General features: G+C 38.5%; 1 protein-coding gene and 1 long non-coding RNA gene across 18 annotated transcripts in view; both read right to left on the reverse strand.

Moving 5' to 3' along the window:
- Window positions 1-20,320, reverse strand: part of LOC122570599 (CUGBP Elav-like family member 2) — a 358,376-nt gene that overhangs the window by 252,704 nt on the left and 85,352 nt on the right. The window lies entirely within an intron of this gene.
- Window positions 4,435-16,441, reverse strand: LOC122570605. The gene is made up of 4 exons (XR_006317857.1): window positions 14,761-16,441; window positions 6,520-9,245; window positions 6,146-6,326; window positions 4,435-5,028 (listed from the first exon to the last, which is right to left on the reverse strand). It is a non-coding gene; the product is annotated as an uncharacterized LOC122570605 (long non-coding RNA).

Consider the following 20,320-nt stretch of genomic DNA (forward strand, 5'->3'; position numbering starts at 1 on the left):
GACTTAAAAACACGACTCTTAAGTTTGAAAAGCGCTATGGTGCTGTGATGTAAAGGAAGAAGGAAAGAGAGAGTAGATGTGTGTTTCGTCCAGATCTGATAATGAACTGGTCAGAAGGACAACCTGACGAGCCCGTATATCGATGCTGGGATATTAAAAGCCAGGTCAGAGGTTGAACGAGTGCTTGCGAGAATTGTGACTTCAGTATGTATGTACTTTTCTGGTCGCAAGTGCAGGAGAACGAGTAAGAATTTTCTACTTCGTGACTGGTTACCTTCCAATTTAAATATTTTAAGCTTTTGAAGTTGACCAACAAATGTAGAGAATACGCTAAGTTTACTTTTGTCCATTAGAGTTTACACAAGCGAATATAAAGTGAATCAAATACCTAATTGCGTGACATAGAAGAGAACTTTGAACGACGGTGTCCATTTTTCTCATAATTAGCTGGCAAAAAATGACTTTGCTATGTAACGATAAGAAACGTTCCTAAATAACAGTTCGTGGCTCGGGGAAGTTAATTTGCGAGCTCCATGATACGCAAAGCACTCAACGCACAATAAACAGGTGCCGACCGCATAAATTAAGTTAGCTTGGCGAGATCGACGAAACGAGACAAGCATTTCTGTTTTCTTGCGTCTCCTAAAAACCGTCTCGAAATTTGTCATCGTATATAGTTTGTCCAATGATATAGCGAGCTGGTTAACCCTACAGATGATGCATTTATACTATACTAATTCTATACTGCGAAGCTGTATACTACGCTGTAATTGTGAAAATAATAATAATAATAATAATAATAATAATAATAATAATAAAGATAAAGCATCGAGCGAATTCAGATTTGTTACTGAAGAGTTTTAATCTTTCGATATCGGCAGATCGGCCGCTTTCCGTGATCCACCGATCCTACATTCTTGCTTCGCAGAAATTTGTAATTGATCGGAACGATTCGCAAGAAATTCCGCATTGTCGAGTCGAATTGCAGTCTCGCGAATTTCGCAATCGAACACGGAAAGGAGGGGCGTAAACCGAGCGTATGCAAACGTAGTCGAAGCTTTGCGAACCAGTAGCACCTGTCGTAGCCGGCTAATCTTGAACACGTGTTTCCTTGTGTTAGCTGGCTCCACGCCAACGCGCAGAGAATGGTCATTGTACGGTATCGTGTCTCTCCCCTCCTCTCTCTTTCTCTCTCTATGTACGAGTATTTTGCTCGGACGTTGCGATTGTGAAACTAGTCGAACCTATATCAGTTCCTTCCGAATGGTTCGCATTTAAGTGGCCCAGGAACGATTGGTTTTTGGGGCATCGGTGATGTCTGGACGGACGGCGCTCTGCAAGAGCTGTCATCATCAACGTATTTTCATTTGCGCTGTTCTTTGTCAACGTTCTTCATGTTTGAGTTATGTATAGTGGTATATAATTAGTTAACAAAGAACCAGTATTTCGCTGGTTTGCGATAGGCGATATTTTGGTCGATGCGAAAGGGTGATTGCTTGGAATAGAGTTGTCGAAGCTAAGCTGCCTGGCTTAAAGACGCCTGTACTTTGTTAAAGGGACTACAGAACTGTATTAACCCTTGGAAACTAGATCCTTCAGCGGCCTCGAAGACGAGTCGAAATAACCGAAAATATACATATGTATATGTTTTGTTGCATCTAAGCCGTGAAAAAAGACGCGAAGAAGAAAAGCCAATTTTAGTTATTTTTTGTAGCAATAACGTTAAAACGTTCGTCAACCACTGTACGTGGCAGGGTTAAATAACGAAGAGAAAACTGTCAGGCATGGTTTTCTTTTATTCAGAAAGTGCAGACGCTTATACTCCTGTAGAAAATATCGAGCACGATAATCGTAAAGCAGGAAATGGGTTAGAGAGCGCATTTTACGACGCTCAAATTTCGCAGCTCGTAAAGCTTTCGATTTAAATTCCAAGGGGACAGAGGCAAGGGCAGAGGCTTCGTGGAAACGCGACGTGGAACGATGTACGCAACATCGATAGAGACTTGTTATATTGATGTTTTCGCGGCCATATGACCACGTAGTTAGTGTTAAATTTAACCAGTTCACCAAGTACAGTGAGCGTTAAACCGATGTGACATATTCGTGCATCGAATAGCCATGGTTCGATGTAAATATGGGGACAGCCCAGTGTTGTTCGTCAGAAATTGCTCGTTAATGATGTAAGCCGCTGTCGAAATTTAACGTTGACCCCACTCGATTAACCTGCGGTGCTTTGTTTCGGAATAATTACAAATTTCTATGACTTATTTAGAAATACGGTTAAGAAAGACATAAATTAGACGCCATTTATTGTAAAGATTTAGATCTTGTAATACAAAATAAATAAAATAAATCCAATATCATTCTGACAAATAGTATGTATGTATTTATCCGAGGCAGTAAAATTTTTTATTTTGTACAGACTTTTACTTCGATTTAACTATTTATATCAGGCTTTTAATTAAATACTGAAAAGATTCTATCTTTGTAAATATTCTATTAATTAATAGTTTGGGATGCTCCTTAACTATCGTGAAACGACGATTATATCGAATGTTAAGTCGAAGATTAATTAATAGAAATGTCAATTACTACGACTGGTAGCAAGAAATAATAATGAAGAAATCAAAGCAAAAACGGAACGCTTAGATGTTAAAAAGGATGATACGTTGCACGCTCGATTAAATTAATTTTGCGAAGCACGCGCGTCGCGTTTAACTCCGGTCTCGATTCTTCCGCGAATCGTCGCGCAAGTTCAGGCTTGGTCGCATTAGAAATTCTGGAAATGCAATTCAAGCAACAACAAGAACACCTCTTGGGCGGGTAGACGCGTTTCGCGCTACATATGGAAAGTATGCAGAACTTGTCGTCGTTGCTCGCGCGTTCCCACCTCGCAAACTGTTCCACGCGCGAAATTGCCGATGAATGCGCATTCACCGGACCCAGCGAAGGATGCAACTTCGCCCAACACGTGTCGATATGCTTCCTGCGCGCTAAATCGTGACAAAATGTTTCTAACGAGGACGCTGGTATTTAGGGGCGCGTCGCGCTTGAGAAAATTTGTTATGCAAAATTCGCATTAAAGAGAAGAAATTTGTGTCGGCGATTCGCGAGACTGGTATTTCATTCTTAATAGTTCGTTTCCAAATTTTTTAAACGATTTGACGGATTACAATACGGATTACGTAAGAACCAATTACTATAGTATCAAACTATGCATTTTGTCATAGAATCTACCTCCCTTTTACGAAAAGAATATTATTCATCTAAAAGCAAATACTAAAATTTTTACCTGTGCAATTTAGGAAAAGTTTAAGAATAATCCGATGAAACTGATCTGAGAATATTAAAGCGTAGAACTTTGAATTCTGCATACCTATGTAAAATCATAACATGATTTGATAATTTTAATATGATAATTAAGGTATCAAGTAAATTTAATACGGCTTAAAAATTGCTGTTTGCTACAGATCCATTAGAATTTTACAGTTTGTATATTGTTCAGGATTTAAAGTTGTCCTCAGTTTACGGTACGGACAAACATCTACTATTTTTTTGAAAAGTTGGAATTTCCCCCATTACACATTATAAAGTTTACAACTCGGATCACGTCGAGAAGAGTTAATTAGTATCTTATCACTAGGTTTACAGACGTTTGACGTCTGACAGAAATTGACGGGTAAACGAAAATACGCATTTTCTTTAAAAAATCGATTTACTCAAATTATGTCTGAATTGAACAATATTAAGCTTCGCGTTTAAATAAATTATTAATAAGTAAACAATTTTTGTTTTAAATTATCACGGAAATGATAACAATAATATTAACGGTATAGGGTAATCATATTTATTGAGCACATTTTTTACAAATATACTGAATTTTGTTTGTACATTTTCCGCAAACGATCTTTTTGCAATATATACAACAATAATTGCTTCCATTTTTTTGGCAGTGCCCACAACTTTTTCGCACTTCTGACGTTGAAAGTGGCAGAAATGAAGCATCTGATTTTTGGTAAATGTTCTTCTTGTTTTCTCCAGCTAATTCCTCGGTTAAACAAAATATGAACTCCTTTCTGGATATTTTCGACCCTCTTTTCGACTCTTTACATAATATCCACGAGTTTATCGCTGCCAAATCTAAAATATTGAAAAAAGCTTAAAGGGGCCATCGGAAACGCCCTGCTTTCACCCTATATTTGCGTGCCATCTGGTCAACGACACGCCACAACAACGATCCACGCCAAACTTTGTTTTATTATAAAAAGTAATGATTTCTGGAACACGTTTATAATTGTCTTCTACTTGTACACCTGTATGTTTGGTGTTTAGAAGGAGGACTTTTACGTCAGGTTTACTTTTATACACAGTAAGCGCGCAGTTTTCTGATTTATATAAATGTGAGGAAAACAAAGTCATCTTGTCCTTTTTTTCCTTCGCTGGTCTTGACAGTTCTCTTTTGTTCGATCGGATGGTCTCAACCAAAGTTGTCTTTTCTGTAAGTAATTTTTTAGATAGCGGGATGCTTGTAAAGAAATTATCTGTCGTTATATTTCTGCCTCGTTTAAATATGGTTTGGCTAATTTTAACGTTACAAACTCGCCCAACGATTTTGAGCATCGAGTTTCATCTTTCCCCATATAAGGGAAACCATTCAAAATATATTTTATTTGGACGTCAACCGCTAACCAAAACTTAATGCCAAATTTATGAGGCTTATTCGGCATATATCGCGTAAACCTACATCGGGCTCTCGTTGGAAATAATTGTTCATTTATTGAGATATTTTCATAAAGCTTATAACAAACCTGGCTATTATTTATAAATTTGTTCCGTATTTCGGATATCAGCGCAAATTTATCTGTTTGTAATCTTTCGGAAGCTTTCAATGATCTCGTTTCATATGCGCCCCGGGCATATAGAATTCCTAGAAAACTATGTAACTCAGCAACTGTGATTGTCCAGTCTTTTTTCAAAACTCGATGTGCCTCGGTTTCAGTGCAATCTTTTATGTGCTCCATTATGTGTCTGTCGATTATCAATTCGAAAGCACTGGTTACACAACCAGACATAAAATAATTGTGTGTATAAATTCTTTGGATGAAATGATTAATTTACGATGCAAAATGGTCAAAATTAATGATATGGTTTTTGGGGTATTTCATTTCGAAGTTTGAAACCCGTCAAATTGACAGGTCCCGTAAATCTAGCGTTAAGCGCTCGACGGATCCGCTCAACAGCAAACGACGTGTCAACTGCGACCAGATGAGAACTCGACAACAGACCAAGGACGATGTCGTTAACTAGACGTTATGCTCCGCGTCCTCGGCCAGGTACGCACAAAACGCACCACATGCGAAACGCCAACGACAATTCGACAGTCACAGGATTGAACAGACACAGATTCCCACCTCACAGGAAACGTTGACGACAATACACCCTCTACACTGACATTTAGAATATAAACACCAGACGCTTCTAGAGAAAAAGACTCATCACGCACTCGTCTATATTTAAACTCTATTACTTATGTTCCACGTATTCTTACTTTTATACTAAACACTTCAAATAAAATCTATAAATACAGGAATCCTTTAACTTCCCTCCACCTTGAACGTTAATATCGTTCAAGATCTGCGATCTCAACCGAACACTTACAACATAACTGATGGTCACCTAGTTGAGAGGTCGTAACGTATACTTTTAGTCGCACAACTTTCTATAGTTAGTTACAGTCGTCGAAAAGATCTGTAAAGTTATCTTTTGCCAGAGATACGTATTCTGCTCTTTTTAATCTCTCGTCCAATTTAGATATATTTTATAACCAGGCATATAATGCATTCAACTTATATGTATATACTTAAGATCTATTAGTTGATAAGATTTCTTGCTCTATTATATACTGACATTTCTATTGCATAAATATATTGCTCGATATCGTGTTATGTTTGCAATTAAAATGTTCAGTTGACTTACCACTATGATTTTGCTATGATTTTTCATGATTTTAATACAATTCCAGGTTACTTACCTGAAACAGAAATTTTTATTAATCAATATACAAGAGGAATTTTTTGCCCTCAGTAATATAGTATAAGTATTATAGTACTAATGTAATATATTTCATAGTATATTACATTCTTACATCGTCATAAGTGAAGCATTACACCATGACATAATATTTCCTCTTACATCTTTCACCGCTTTAATTAACACCCCTCGTACACTTCTCTAATTCTCAGTAGGCTTAAACCGATTCCCCCGTAAAAGACAAGCGACGATAAAATTTTAACGACGCCATTATATCCAGGATACCATCCATGCACCTTAATTTTCGAAATAACTGTCAGGATCAAAAAAAAGCAGAAGAAAGAAAAAGAAAAAACGAAAGATAAAAAAAGGGGAGGGAAAAAGAAAATAGCAGGCAAAACGAAGGAAAAAGAAAACAAGATACGAGGGAAAAGTGGAAACTCGTGGGCAATCCTCGCGAATGTGTTCGGGCATAGTTGGTGTACATACATAGTTGGATCGTATCACGTCCAATTTCCAGGGAGTAAAATTACTCGAAGCCAGGCCACGAAGCGTAAAGCAGTAATTGCCATTTACTCGTACCGGCCAGTGGTCACCGAATATTCCATTAATGATTTAGGGCGGCACTTTCGTCGGTACAGACCCCACTCGTCCGACAAAATTTCCGGAACGATAATTCATCGAGCATTTAACGATCTTTCAATAAAGAGCGAGTCAGCGGCACGGCAAACGAAACGTTTAATTTACGTTAATGACGTACCGCGGGGAATTAATTAGAAATTGATACCGGCGCACCACTTGTCAACTTGAAATCTATACGACGTGTCCCATCCAACCCCTACCTCCTCACCCCCTTCCAATGAATTTATTAAAATTTCGATACTTGCCGCTCCATCGAATTTATTATTTTTTGGTGTGTCCGTATTTTTGCTGCGTCAATCAGTTTCATAATGGGACAAAATAATAACGCTAATGAACGTCACATACGTTCCTCGTGTAGGGGAAAAGTCATGCATGATATGAATTAGTTGGCAAAATAATTGCCCTATTATGGATATTTCTAATGGGAGGTATTGAACGAGCGAACGGCTATTCGTTTCTTTTACATATAAACCTTTTGAAATATGTCGAACATAGCACAATAGTACCGCGAAGCATTTACGAAGTATTTTTTCTATTCGTACAGTATAATATTCTCATAGACTGAAAAAATACTGAAACGGTAACAATTTAAAGCGTATTAGTATTACGTATACCTCAGAAATGAATGCTGACTATTCATCGCCGTATGTTTCTGCTTGAATTGGAGCACATTAATGAACAATGCAATTCACATGCAATCTTCCCAACAATTGAAACTGTCACATTCTGCGATAAATTTTATAACTTTCCATCCTTGTAATGGGAATATTCATTATCCTCTTTCCATTATGAATGGTAACATCTTTTACCCAAATTGATCAGAATCTTGCCGCATTGGATTATAAATTATCAAGATACAAGAATATTCATCTTCATTAGGTGTAGGATATACCGAAAAATTTCTCTCCATATTCGTTTAAAAAAATATTATTATATTTTTTAAAATATTGTTCCTATCATGCTAAAAAGAATGAAAATCACGCGAACCATCAATTATTGTATCTAATTTATTCCTAGTACGAGTAATACAAACGATTGGTGAAACATAAACCTTAACTTAAATCTTTTGCAATTTGCAACAATAGAATAATTGCTTGAAAACAGTTGATATTACTAATCTTTCACATTCCAAAGATAGTTAGAAGCTACTATATGGTCAAGTGAGACAACCTGTAATTTTTCCCTGATAAAGCTCAGTTTTCAACCATTTTTCGTTTTATGTTCATAGGCAATTCGATAATTTGCACCTACGTAAAAGCAACCTTCTACGTCCGAAGGAGATTTATATTCGTCGTTTCTCTGCTGTATGATCGACGAACACATCGTACCTCGAGTCGACTTTTATCGGTGTTTGATCATTGATAACTCTGGCGCTGGAAATTTCCATTCAAACACGCCGGGACTAACGTTTTGATAATCAGTATCGTAATATAACGTAATATGAGCCAGCGGCGCGATACTCCAGCGCGCACGACACGCCGTGACGTGTCATTCGCATTCCTACCAAGTCGTTTGGTACAACCGACTTTCAAAAGTTAAAAGGTCCATAAGGCTTAATATTGAGCAGTTATCACGAGCAATATTAATACCAAGTTATTTTCCAAATATATAGAAATGCGGTAAATCAGTGATCGAATATATCAACAGTAATCTTCGCCTCGCGAGTATATTCCCCTTTTGTTCTACTCTTTCTTTACTCTTTTTTTACTCTTTTACTCTCTGCATAGTCGTTAAAAAGTAGTCAGGAAATTAAAATCGAACGGGACTACGGCCGCGCGCTTACGCGTCTCCCGCGTATTCCGGAACGGGATTCGATGCGAATGAAACTGTATTCCTGATAATGGAGAATTTGCCGCGCAACAACAGCGAATTTTAATTAGTTCGAAAATAACGACGCGTCATGCATGAGAAATAATGAGCATTGGGTGGCTAATTACAGAAGAGGGAATATTTTCCGCGATAGCGGAGAGATTTTTAAAGGGGATTACGTTCTTATTTCGAAAGTAGCCTACCATATATCTTACAATTTGATTTTTTACTTTTCGTTATATAGCTAGTGGAACTTGGAACAACATGTGTATTAAACATCCCAGCGAAATTGTTCTTTTTGTGTTGACACCGACTACGAACATTTCACCCGCTCGTAATCGAAATTTGTACGAATGAATTACTTGGTGTTTGCATCGCGATGCAACTCATAGTTGGCGCATACCGGAAAAGACCGGCTCCTCGAGCAAAGCGGCGTCGCTGGAGCTGAAAGTGTAATACCGCGAGTTAAGACGCGGGCAGAGAATTGCCATGAAACTTCTCTCTCCCTCTCTTTCTCTCTCTCTCTCTCTCCCTCCTACCTCCCCCTCTGTCTTGCTCCTTAGAAGAAAGTCTGGCACGTACACAGGTGAGCTCAGTTGCACCGGGAACAAGGGTGTTACGGTGCACCGGTTATTCGATTATCTTGCCACGTTGTCAACCGTGTCGTAACTGTTCTTCTCACCATGTTCACCGGTGACGCGTACATCACTTTTCATAATAACGTTCCAACCTTATCGAATTATCGTTTCTTTCGTCGTCGATTGCTTCAAAAAGTAAACGAACAAAAAACACGAGGAAGATATTATTAAGCTATTTAAGATTGAATGGTTTTCACATAGCGTACTTGAGAATCAAAGAAGTTACGGAGTAATCGATTGAACAAATTTGCTGAATCTTTTTCTCCGTTTGTGTACGTTTCATAATGATACTAATTAATGTTATATTATATATAAGGTAAAAGCGAATCACAAACGAAGAAGATATATCTTAGTAACGAAATTTTGTCTATTAAACTAAAGGATCGAAGTAACAAAGTTCTTCAGAGACAACGAGTACCAACATCTAAGAACGAGATAACTCAGCGGAAGATCGAAAAAGCGAAAGAAAGAAGGTAAGGGTGAAGAATAAAAATGGACACGTGAACGGGGAAGACGGGTTTACAAAGGCATTAAGAATATCCTCGCTATGCAAGAGCATCTGCGTTCTTAAAAGCATATTTGGCTCGGTATTTCTGCGAAGGTTCTTCGTATACGTGTATATCAGCACCGGAACCGCTCGAATTTCTTTTTCGCGGCGCAACATCGTTAGAGTTCCCGGGAGAGCCCTCGAAGGAACCGGAGGCGCAGCTCCAGCGATGCTGTTATAACGTCTAGCCTCGGTTCTTTATTCGCCGGTAATGGTATTCCCGTTCGTCGTTGTCGTTGTCGTTGTCGTCGTCGTCGTAGCGACGAGCCGCGAAATCGCGAAGCGGAGAACCGCAATCGAGCGAAAAATTCCGTCACGACAATGTTATCAAGAAATATTTTTACATCTCGACCAGGACACGCTTCCACCAGAGATCTCACGTGGGATCACGATTCTCCACATTTTCCGTGCCTTATTATTCATATCGTTTCCTACGAAACGAATCGCGGAATAAAGATAACGTTTCGTGTCACCTTTGTTTATCTTCCTTTTCACAAGATTTTAGTTGACGATGAGTTTTGAAGGATTTTCAGAAAGACACGCGTAAGTACACGTGTATCAACTTTCTATAATGCAATGTAACTTTCTCAACCGATAACTTATTTTATTTCTTCGTCATTTTGTCGTGCAGATTTGCCCTTGCGGAAGGAGTTAATAATGTAACCTCCGTTAACGATATAGAATGTAAATAAATTTTATCTTCCAAATATTTAACCTAATTCCTTTCTTTTTGCGACGCAGAGAAACTAAGAAGAAAATGTAAAGAGAACGAACGGAGGAGAATCGTTCAAATATTTACACCACTTCCCCTTTTTTTTGACATTGAGGAACTAAAGATAGAAGAAAAAGATACGACTTTTAAAAGAAAAGACGAAGTAAGATCGTTGCCCCACGCATACATGCCAATTATTCATATTTAATATTTCTATGAACGTTGAATATTTAACTCGAACGGAAAAAACGTTATAACGTTATTATCTACTTCGCCCAATATTTAAGGTACTCGAATCAGAATAGCGTTAGAAAAGTATGGTAATAAAAATCCTTTTCCTCCATTCGATTATATCCTAAAATACGATCTATATGTAGACTCGACGAAGAGCGTGCAGATGATGATTAAACGATTCGTGGAAAAGCCAAGATCTTAAATATGAAAATAGTACAGTTGCGGTGAGTCGTGCCAAAAATGTCGTTCGTTCAATCGATACAGGTCGCAATACTCAGAATTTCAATCAGCGAAATCAAAAGGACGGGCTGTCGAGCGAGTATTTTCGCCTGTCTATTTCAACGTTCGAAAACGGCGCTTGCGAAATTCTTTCGTGCGTTCGATCTATCTAAAGGACATCTTTTTTATTTGAACTTCGGGCTGCCTAACGTTGCATCTTATTGTTAAGATGTCTTTTATCTTTCTATATTAACGTTAAAACGTCTTTTCCAGCTTTTACATTCGAAATAAAATACAATTTCCGAAGTCCCCTTTCGAGATACGTTCCCATTTTCCATCGAATAATACAAAATTCCATTTGCTTGCTGTCCCATCATCGCAGGAGCGAAAGAAAAATTGATAGGTTCCCATCGTGAACCCCAGAAAAAAGCCGTGCTTTATCTCACGGTTCAATATAGACATCTTTGATAAGAACGAATGCACGGCCGTTATCTTATCGTCTCGTACAGAGAGCAGTTGGTGCGCCATATGCCGCTCCATCCGAAAATGTATCACGCAGGTTGCCTCTAGGCGAAGTTATTGAATGACCGCGCAAAATCGTTGGTACGTCAACGCCGATAATTCCTATACATTTTTTCCTCGTTCCCTCTAGACTCCATTCTTCCCTCGTTCGACCGGCCAAACAGATCATCGTTCTCGTGGATTTTATCCACGAAGGCTATTCGCCCAGCTAAATGTGCTCGGAATTTTACGAGGACACAACGCGCGAATCGCCCTGCTCAATTCCTGACGTATTGTAATGGGCCAAAGGGGAGGAACCATAAAATCGACCACCTCCTTCAATTGGTTGTAACCGTAGGTTTAATGGATAATCGATAAAAGATAAGAAATTGGAAGGTGACGAGCGAATTTCGACAAACTTATCGTGTTGTATCGCTGGATAGTTGTCGCTTTTAGTTGTTTATTTTTTGAATCATCGATATATAATAGTATCGTTTCCTGTACTTTTATTCCACGACAGGCACGTTACAATCTGTTCAAGGAAAATTGCGCTTGGTTCTGTCTCTATTCCGTCGAGAACATAACTGGTTAAATCTCTTATGGCTGCAAGAGTACTGTATTCGTTGATTAGATTATTTCCCCTATTTTTCTCCTACGATAGTTATCGCGTTCATTGTCGAACAATCTTGTCTTTCTTTATCTTACCTCGTGATAAGATAGTTGAATCTTGCAAAGCAACGATCAAACGAATATCTGCCAATTACTCTGAAGCAAGGTCGAATCTAATGATCCTACGATATTTTTTCCCTTTTAATGGATCTGTTCCTAATCTTCGTGCAACTCCTTACAATCGTATTTACGAGTGCTTTTAATAGAATTATCTTCTGCTAAAAGTATTTACAACGATAAGATTCCATAAAAGTTAATAAAAATGAAATTATCGTTTATTAATCGAGGAATAGCGTTGTTTCGGGATTACGAAAATATATTCTCGATCCGGTACTCAATCACGGTTCGTAGAGAAGCGTTTCGACGCCATCCTAAGTCCATAGGAGAAAGCTAGATCGACAAACTGTAATAGCGAAACTGGAATTTCATACAACACAGCCTAAATACCCGTTATCTCGGATGACAAACTCATTTTTCATTACTCGTCCTCGCTGCGTATGATAGATCGAGGTTTGTTCAGCTAAGACAAATTTAAATTTAATCACCTATCAGAGCACCGAGAATCCAGCAGGACCAGTGGGATCACATTCGCTTGAATGATTACGCATTCAGGGGTGTACCGGCGTATAGAGAGATTGCTAGTGGTACCAGAGTAACTGCCGATCGTTAGTTTCCAATTAGGTGCTACACATTGGCATGTACATGCGGTTAATCTACTTTCTTTATAAGTTTTCGAAAGGCAAGCACACGAAAAGGAAAGATACTTGTATTTTTTAAACGAATCATTCTTGAAAATAATAACCTCCACTCGTTTCGTCTCTTTGTATTATACGTACATTATTACAAATCATAATTATGTTAATCATCTCAGCACTCTGTTATTTTATCAACAGCACAATATCCCTTTCGTTTCTCCCTTTACTCGAGTCGATAATATGCTACAAGCACCGTTATTCCTTCGAGCAATGCTTATAATAAAGGTGCGTAGTAACAAGAGGATCCTCTCGAATTCGCATTCGTCGGATTTAAGATGGATTCGAAGTAAGCTCTTCAATTCCTGCCTATCCAACATTGCCACGAGAGAATCGTAGAAGGAAGTCGTTAATACAGCTTTGCGTGTGCGCGTTTGAGGACACGGTGGAAACGCGAGGATTACGCGGAAAACCGGAGAGAACATAGGGTTGAACTTCGTGATCGGTCGCAATAAAATGTCTCTGACCACGATTGCCATCTAAATGGATGCAAAAACACACGGCGAAATATACGGTGCGCCCTCGTACCAGTGGTAACGACAGGAGAGGACAATGAGAGTACGGAAAATAAACTTTAGTCACGAGGAATCGACGATTTCGAGCTGACAAAGGAAAGACGGACCGATAAGGAATTAATCATAAAACCGTGAGGGAATGATCGGCCGTTATCGTTGCACCGTCATCGCGTCCTACGTGCGCTTAATCGCCATGGCTCTCTGATTCGAAGGAGAATGTTGTTGCAACGTAGCAATGAAATTATACAGTGCTACAAAATAAGGATCTCAGATTTGTAGAGATTGTAACGCTGAAAGGGATGAAAAACACTTCATTAATTTAGAAGCTGAAGTTAGAAAATAATTACGTTGTTGTATATCGTTCTGTAATTATCGCGTATAAAAGCGAGCGAATAAACGAATTATTATTTTAAGGTCCAATACGTGATGTAAATATTTACGTAAATTATTTTTTAGTGTGATCACGAAAGCCTCGACGCGACGCGACGCCTTAAATCAGTTTATCGTCGAATAACGTCATAAACTAGAATTCCTGGATAGCTTTATGTCACATCTATTTAGATCATGGCAATGTGTCATTCTTATCGCGTACAAACGATATGTAATACCTATCATAAAATCTCTTGCTGGATGATCTCAAGAGGAAACTCGAAGTAAAAAGTGTTTCAAATGTATAATTTGACAAAATCTAATTTAATTTCGAACAACTTCCGCTTCAAATTATTCGTGAGTTTAATCATAAAATCACTGAAATTGGGATTTATGAAATTTTGGAATAACTTTCTTTTTATGCTGTCGCGAACCTTTTATGCTGTAAAATTACACCGATATTTCCTAAAAACCTGTACCAATAACTTATTTACTTGATCCCCTTCAAACATCGGGAACGATCGCCAATAACGATTACAATGCAAAGCTTATTTCGTCCATACAGCGAGTTCGCCGTAATTTCCGACCACGCGTAAGCCTGGTTATCCCACGTGGCGTTTAAAATTTCTGTCACAGGGTCGAGCGTGGAGCGTGGTCGCAATTTTGCGCTCGTTAGCATTCGATTCGCATAGATACGACTGTCTCGAAGCCGGTACTTTCGGACGGCGCGTGCATGCCGGCTGGTGGTTGTTGGTTGGTTCTGGGGCAGAGAGAACCAGGTACCTCCCAGTGGAAGTTGAACCGAAAGCACTGGGGGAATTGCCCCCTAATTTCAGAATCTCCACCGGCTTTCGCTTATACCACAAAGCTCTTCTAACGACTACGCCTCACGCCACATGATTACTATGGGACTTTTGGGGCTGCACGAGATGTCGACAGTCTCTTATCGATCTCCTTCAATCCGTGGACAATCTTCTGCTAGTTGCTTAGATTGCGTAAACGCGTCAGAGATTTCTATATACTTAATTATCGATTATCAAAAGTGGTTAAACTCGATTCGCGCTATTACCGAGTGAAAGTAAATTGAATTAAACGATTATAAATAGCAACGATAAGAACGTACGAGTATCAGAAGTATCCGACGATTTCCTATAGTAGAATCTCATAAATTCTAAGATTATGCACGATTTCACGACTAATTCGACGCATCCACCGTTTATTATTTCATTGTCAGATACGGGGCGAAAGTACAAAACCACCCTTATTTCAATCCGTTTAACGGTAGTAGCGAGGTTGGATAGATTTCAAAATCTCATGGCACGCGCGGCATTTCTCTCCGTGCATATTCGTGTAATTGCGAAAGTTATCGCTGCAGCGCAGAACGGGTGGAGCCGAAAACGCTAGTGACCACCCGAGGAAGCACGCTACGCGTTATTACCGGCCAAATATTTCCGTCGCGACGCCGAGCCGTTCTGCCACGTCGGACCTGTTTACGTAATTGACCGTACGAGAATCGCACCGTGACTGCGATCTGCCAATTTCGAGTGACGGATGACCGCGTGAACGACGACTAAACTTAGACCACGTTCGATGGATAGCGATGGGATCAAGTTCAATACGCAATCGCGAATCCAAGCCAATGCCGGTGTAAAAGTTTGCAATTACCAGATTCGACCATTATCTCGTAAGAGGTGATATTTCATTTCCTATAAAACAATGACGGACAAAAGAAAATTTAAAAGATAAAGAACCAAGGAATAGATAATATACCAATATAGATAACTATCGCTAACGTAATAAAAAATGTCATACATACAAGTATTAATATCGGATTTCCTTTTGTCCGCCACTGTACGTTTATAAAGTAACTTATCCCTCTCTCGTTCATCGAGCTACTTTTATTAAAAATATTCGAACCTGTTGCATCTAATCTTACGATTAAAATCACCTTTTTCTCAAAGTACTTATTCGCGAGACATACGAAACTTTACAATTAGATTCAAACTTGCTTGCAATACACTTGATCCCATCGCTAGCAATAGATACCGAAAGGCATGGACGTACGAACACGTTGATAGCTTATGCTGATTCGATTGGTACATTGTATACGAGCATTTTTCTGTTGATGGCCATTGTATGCATAGATCACGAGATGTTTCGTGTTTAGCGAATCGAACATCGTATGTTCGTTTTAACTGGATACTCGAATATCTTGGGAAGAATGAAGGGTATCAAAAAATTATTGTCGAGAAATATTATATAATAGAATAGTAACACGAAGGTAAAATAAGATTTAAAAAATACGTATAGGTACACGAGTATGTCTACTTATAGCGTTATAGACGCTATATGGCTTAACGCTTTATGGCGTTATATATCTCTTTTGATACTTTTCTTCGAGGTTCTTCTTTTCAAAGACGACGTATTTTAGTACTCGTGTATCTTTGGTGTTTGTAGTAGTATAGTACTTATGATAGTAAGTGAAAGATTTCTTAAGGTAGATTTCACAAGATAAGACTTCTTAAGTCTATTTTTGATTTATTTGGAGTTTTTAGTATATCTGCTACCTTTTCTTTTCCTCTTCACACTTCCGTAGATAAACTAAGAGCAACTGATTCACGGGAGATTGAAATTAAATCGAAAAGTTACTATGTAAAATTCCACGATTAGGTTGAGTTTTAGTATCGAAGGGTTAAAGTGTCGTGCATGAGAAAAAAGAAGTATGAGAAGACGCTGGAAAATGGAGAAGAAAAGAAATGTAATTAAGCAAAAAAAGGGCTACGTGTTTAAATAAGAGTAGCAAACACGGCGACCTGTCCAAAGCTATTTTCACTGATGCGTAACATCGGCAAACGCACGTACAGTCGACGATCGTTTATGCACCGGGTATATTCGGGGGATGATAATTTCTAGTAGTCTGGCAAACGATCAACATCGTACGCGCATTCGGCATGTACTGAGCAAACTCGTCTGATTCCCAGTGGAAACGAGGGCGACAGAGACCCAGCGGTTTACGTTGATACAGCTCGTCAAATAACAGTTTCATCGTCTACCGCATTTACGCGACAGGTCACTTAACGTCCTGGAGCGTAACGTTCTCGCGGAGAACCCGATCGAGGGACTTTTCAATTCCATTAGATATATTTTGACACGTGGTTAAATCGCCATATACCTTTGTCCCTGAATTCGCTCCGGGATTACTTTCGTTTTGTCGATGTCAGTTTTAGGTATCGTTGAAAACGTATCGCTTGATTTTAGATCATTATCGTACTCGGTTTAGCAAATATAACATCTGTCAACCAACATGACTAAGAAGCGTAGCGTTTATTTAACCGCTATAATTTACGCATGGATCCGCTATTCGAGAGATACACCATACATATTCATGTTGGAAACATCTTAATTAAAAGCACTTTTCGCGTCTTTCTTTAATTTCCCTTTACTTTTATAGTACTTTGCACGTGAAAGAGCTTCTGTAGATATTTTTTCAGAAATGCATTTAATTAGTAGATACTTTGGCGTTTATTTAATTGCCATATTCGTGAATATCAGAATGGACCACGATTAAAACATCTGTTTAAAAAAATTGATAAATAACCACGTGTACGCAGAGATTGTTTTACGTATTCTCTAAAACGTCTGGATATCGTACGCGGATAAATTTACAGCCAATTAAATCGATCCAATTTATGTTACAACATAATAATTACTGACGTTTTGGCTACATTCCTAATTCACGTCACAACTTGAGTTGTTACTAACGTAATTTATTATGTTGGTTTGAATCACGATCCTTCAGAACTTTATACTAATCGCAAGGAATATCATTCTATACGTTAATTACCTACATACATGGTAATGTGTATGAAAATAACGCAGGCTTAAGCCATTGCTTCCATAGACTCGGAATTTGTTAAAAGATAGCAGCTCTCAAAGTTATCTGATTTTTATCGATTTTTGTCCTCGCGAAAGAATTTCTGCGCATAGATAATTACCGAAAAATCGACTGAAACGTGATGAATTGGAAGATAAGCAAAGGGGCGGCGGTCAGAATGAAATTTATGGGTAATTTATAAAACACGAATTTTGTAGGAGACACGCGTAGAGTTCGCACGCGGTAAATGCGCCACGACATTTTCACGGGGCTGTGAAGTACGAGCGCGCAACTAATTGTTCTGATTTATGCGCGTCGCGCGTGTCGCTTTGTCGATCGAGACAGCAATGTATGTCCGGGAGAGGGGGGAGACGATGCTCAATTATACGGCCAGCTGGCCACTGTCCAATCATACTTTCGTTGCTTTAATTCCATTCGACCGTTGATCGTCGTTGCCTCTTCACGCTGCGTCAGCAAGGGCGACCGAGGGTGACCACTCATCCAACAACTGGGACCTCCTCCTGTCACCGACCCCTTCTTTCTTTTTACGTTTAATAATTGTTGATATCTTCGTTCAGAAAGGAATTTAATATCAATGTACGGATGTATTACTATTATACGGTTCGTACAAGGCAATGTATCAAATATCCTTGTCCCACAGATCTTCCTCTTTTTTTAACTCTTTGGTACATTTTCGATTTAATCGTACAGTTCTATTGTTGTTCTCTCCAGTGATTTTTATCTAATTGCATTTAAGAGAATAAAAAACCAATTTACACAAGCATTTCAACGGATATTTGAAGTATCTATCTTGAGTTCTACGTTTTTTACTGCTATTGTTTACGGAAAACAATGGGTCGTATAAAACCTGTGCTATTTGAAAGTTAAGAGAACCCCGGAAGAAATTCTACAAGGAAATACGAATAATAGTTATTATAAAAATTAGCAATTAGAATTAATATGTACTAATCCTACCAATTATTTAATTCGCAGCTACAATAAACTTTCGAGATATTGAATTCTCCGCAAAATTACATGTTATCTATTTATATTATAAAAGAATTACACACACGCAACGTAATTGTTACTAAAACTACTTAGTCTTTTCATTATCTGAACATTCTAGCATTTTATTATTTGAACAAGTGTCTGAAATTATTACTTTGATAATCAAGGAAGATAGTAGAACAATCTACAGTAATAAGTAATCTAACGTTAGCAAAATGTACGTCATTTGTTACGACGAATTACCACAAAGCAATATTAATTGCTTGCATTAAATAAGAATCTTGCTATATATGTACAACAAAACAGAGAAAATTCCATTTTGTTCTCCAAATTTATATCAGTCAGAGTAAAACAGAACTCCATCCTCGGAATGTTCCTCCGTGAAATATTGTAATAGGCTACGTGACCCAGTTTCCACGCAAAAACCAACGTAAGAACCACGAGCACCCTCCAAAAATTTTAACACTAATACCCTACATTAATTTCGACAATGTAATTTCTACCGCCCTACAAATATCAAAATACATTCTTGTTTTTACACGGACGCGATTCTTTCGAAAGACGAAGGTCTTGAAAGAAAAACGAGGGGGCAGCGATTCTGCCGCTTAGTAAGCAACGTGGCAATACATAATCGTAAATCGATTCCGTCAGAAAATAGTTTAATGATCGTGCCATATTTTAAGAGCTTATGTCTCTAGGCTGCAGTAGGAAGAGGTAGCTCGGGTTGGCAGTTCTATCATTGTCACCTAGAAACCGCTCTCCCTGGGTTTTGGATTAATGTCGCTCCGCGTCTATTTATCATAGAAACTAACCTATCTCTTTCCCAACGATGTCAAGCGTGTCAAAGCACTTGCAGTGATCGATTCACCGAATTCGAAGGGATGAAACTTTAGAATTTTAGCTGTTACTTATTAATTTAACTAGATTCTTTCTCTCCTCTTCTTTCCTCCATTATTTTTTTCATTGCCTTTAAGAAAATCGAAATTTCCACAATTTCGACTCATTTACGATATTAATAGGTCAGAAATTTTGATCGAGGAGACAGATTACCGTCTATGCATATCCTTGTCTACGTTAGATATTACGATATTTCCATTTCATATGCAAAAAACATCGTCAAAGAAAAAAAGGATGCATAACAAATTTATTGCAAGTTAATGTATGTACAAAGAATTAGCAAATAAAGAGGAGGATCAAAGAATTATTTACTGCATAAAAATGAGAATCAACATCAAAGGAAACGTAAATGGATAAAAGTCATATTAGAGACAAGCAAATACGACTCCGTTTCTTATAACTTGGAAGGTAATAGGATTAAATACATGTAATATCGCGGAATATATTATTATTATATACGCTGATATTTATGATTTATTTAGAATGAATGGGTTGCACAGATGTCGATTAGACAGAGGAACGATGGTTGTTTAACACGAACTAGTCACAATAACGGGCTATAATCTAGATAACTTAATGGTTCACTTGCAACACTCGCCACAACGGATCCAACGTTCTCTCTCACGCGGACCACACTCTCTCGACAACGCTAGCAACACTATATCGTCAACGCAACTCGCACTCTGTGACTTCTCGATTCACACCCTATGCCTTCTCCACCGACACTGACTGTTCTAGCATCCCTTTGTCTTTTCTTAGATCCACTACGCACGTGTTCCGCAGCCGCTCGTGGCCAGGGTCACGTAGGTCTTTTCTACGAAGCTATTCGATTGAAGGACCGACGACACATTGATGAGCCCGACGGCGCCTCGGATCTCGCGACATTGTTTATGGTTTACTCGAT

This window comes from Bombus pyrosoma, linkage group LG9 (assembly GCF_014825855.1).
Source record: "Bombus pyrosoma isolate SC7728 linkage group LG9, ASM1482585v1, whole genome shotgun sequence".
NCBI lineage: Eukaryota > Metazoa > Arthropoda > Insecta > Hymenoptera > Apidae > Bombus > Bombus pyrosoma.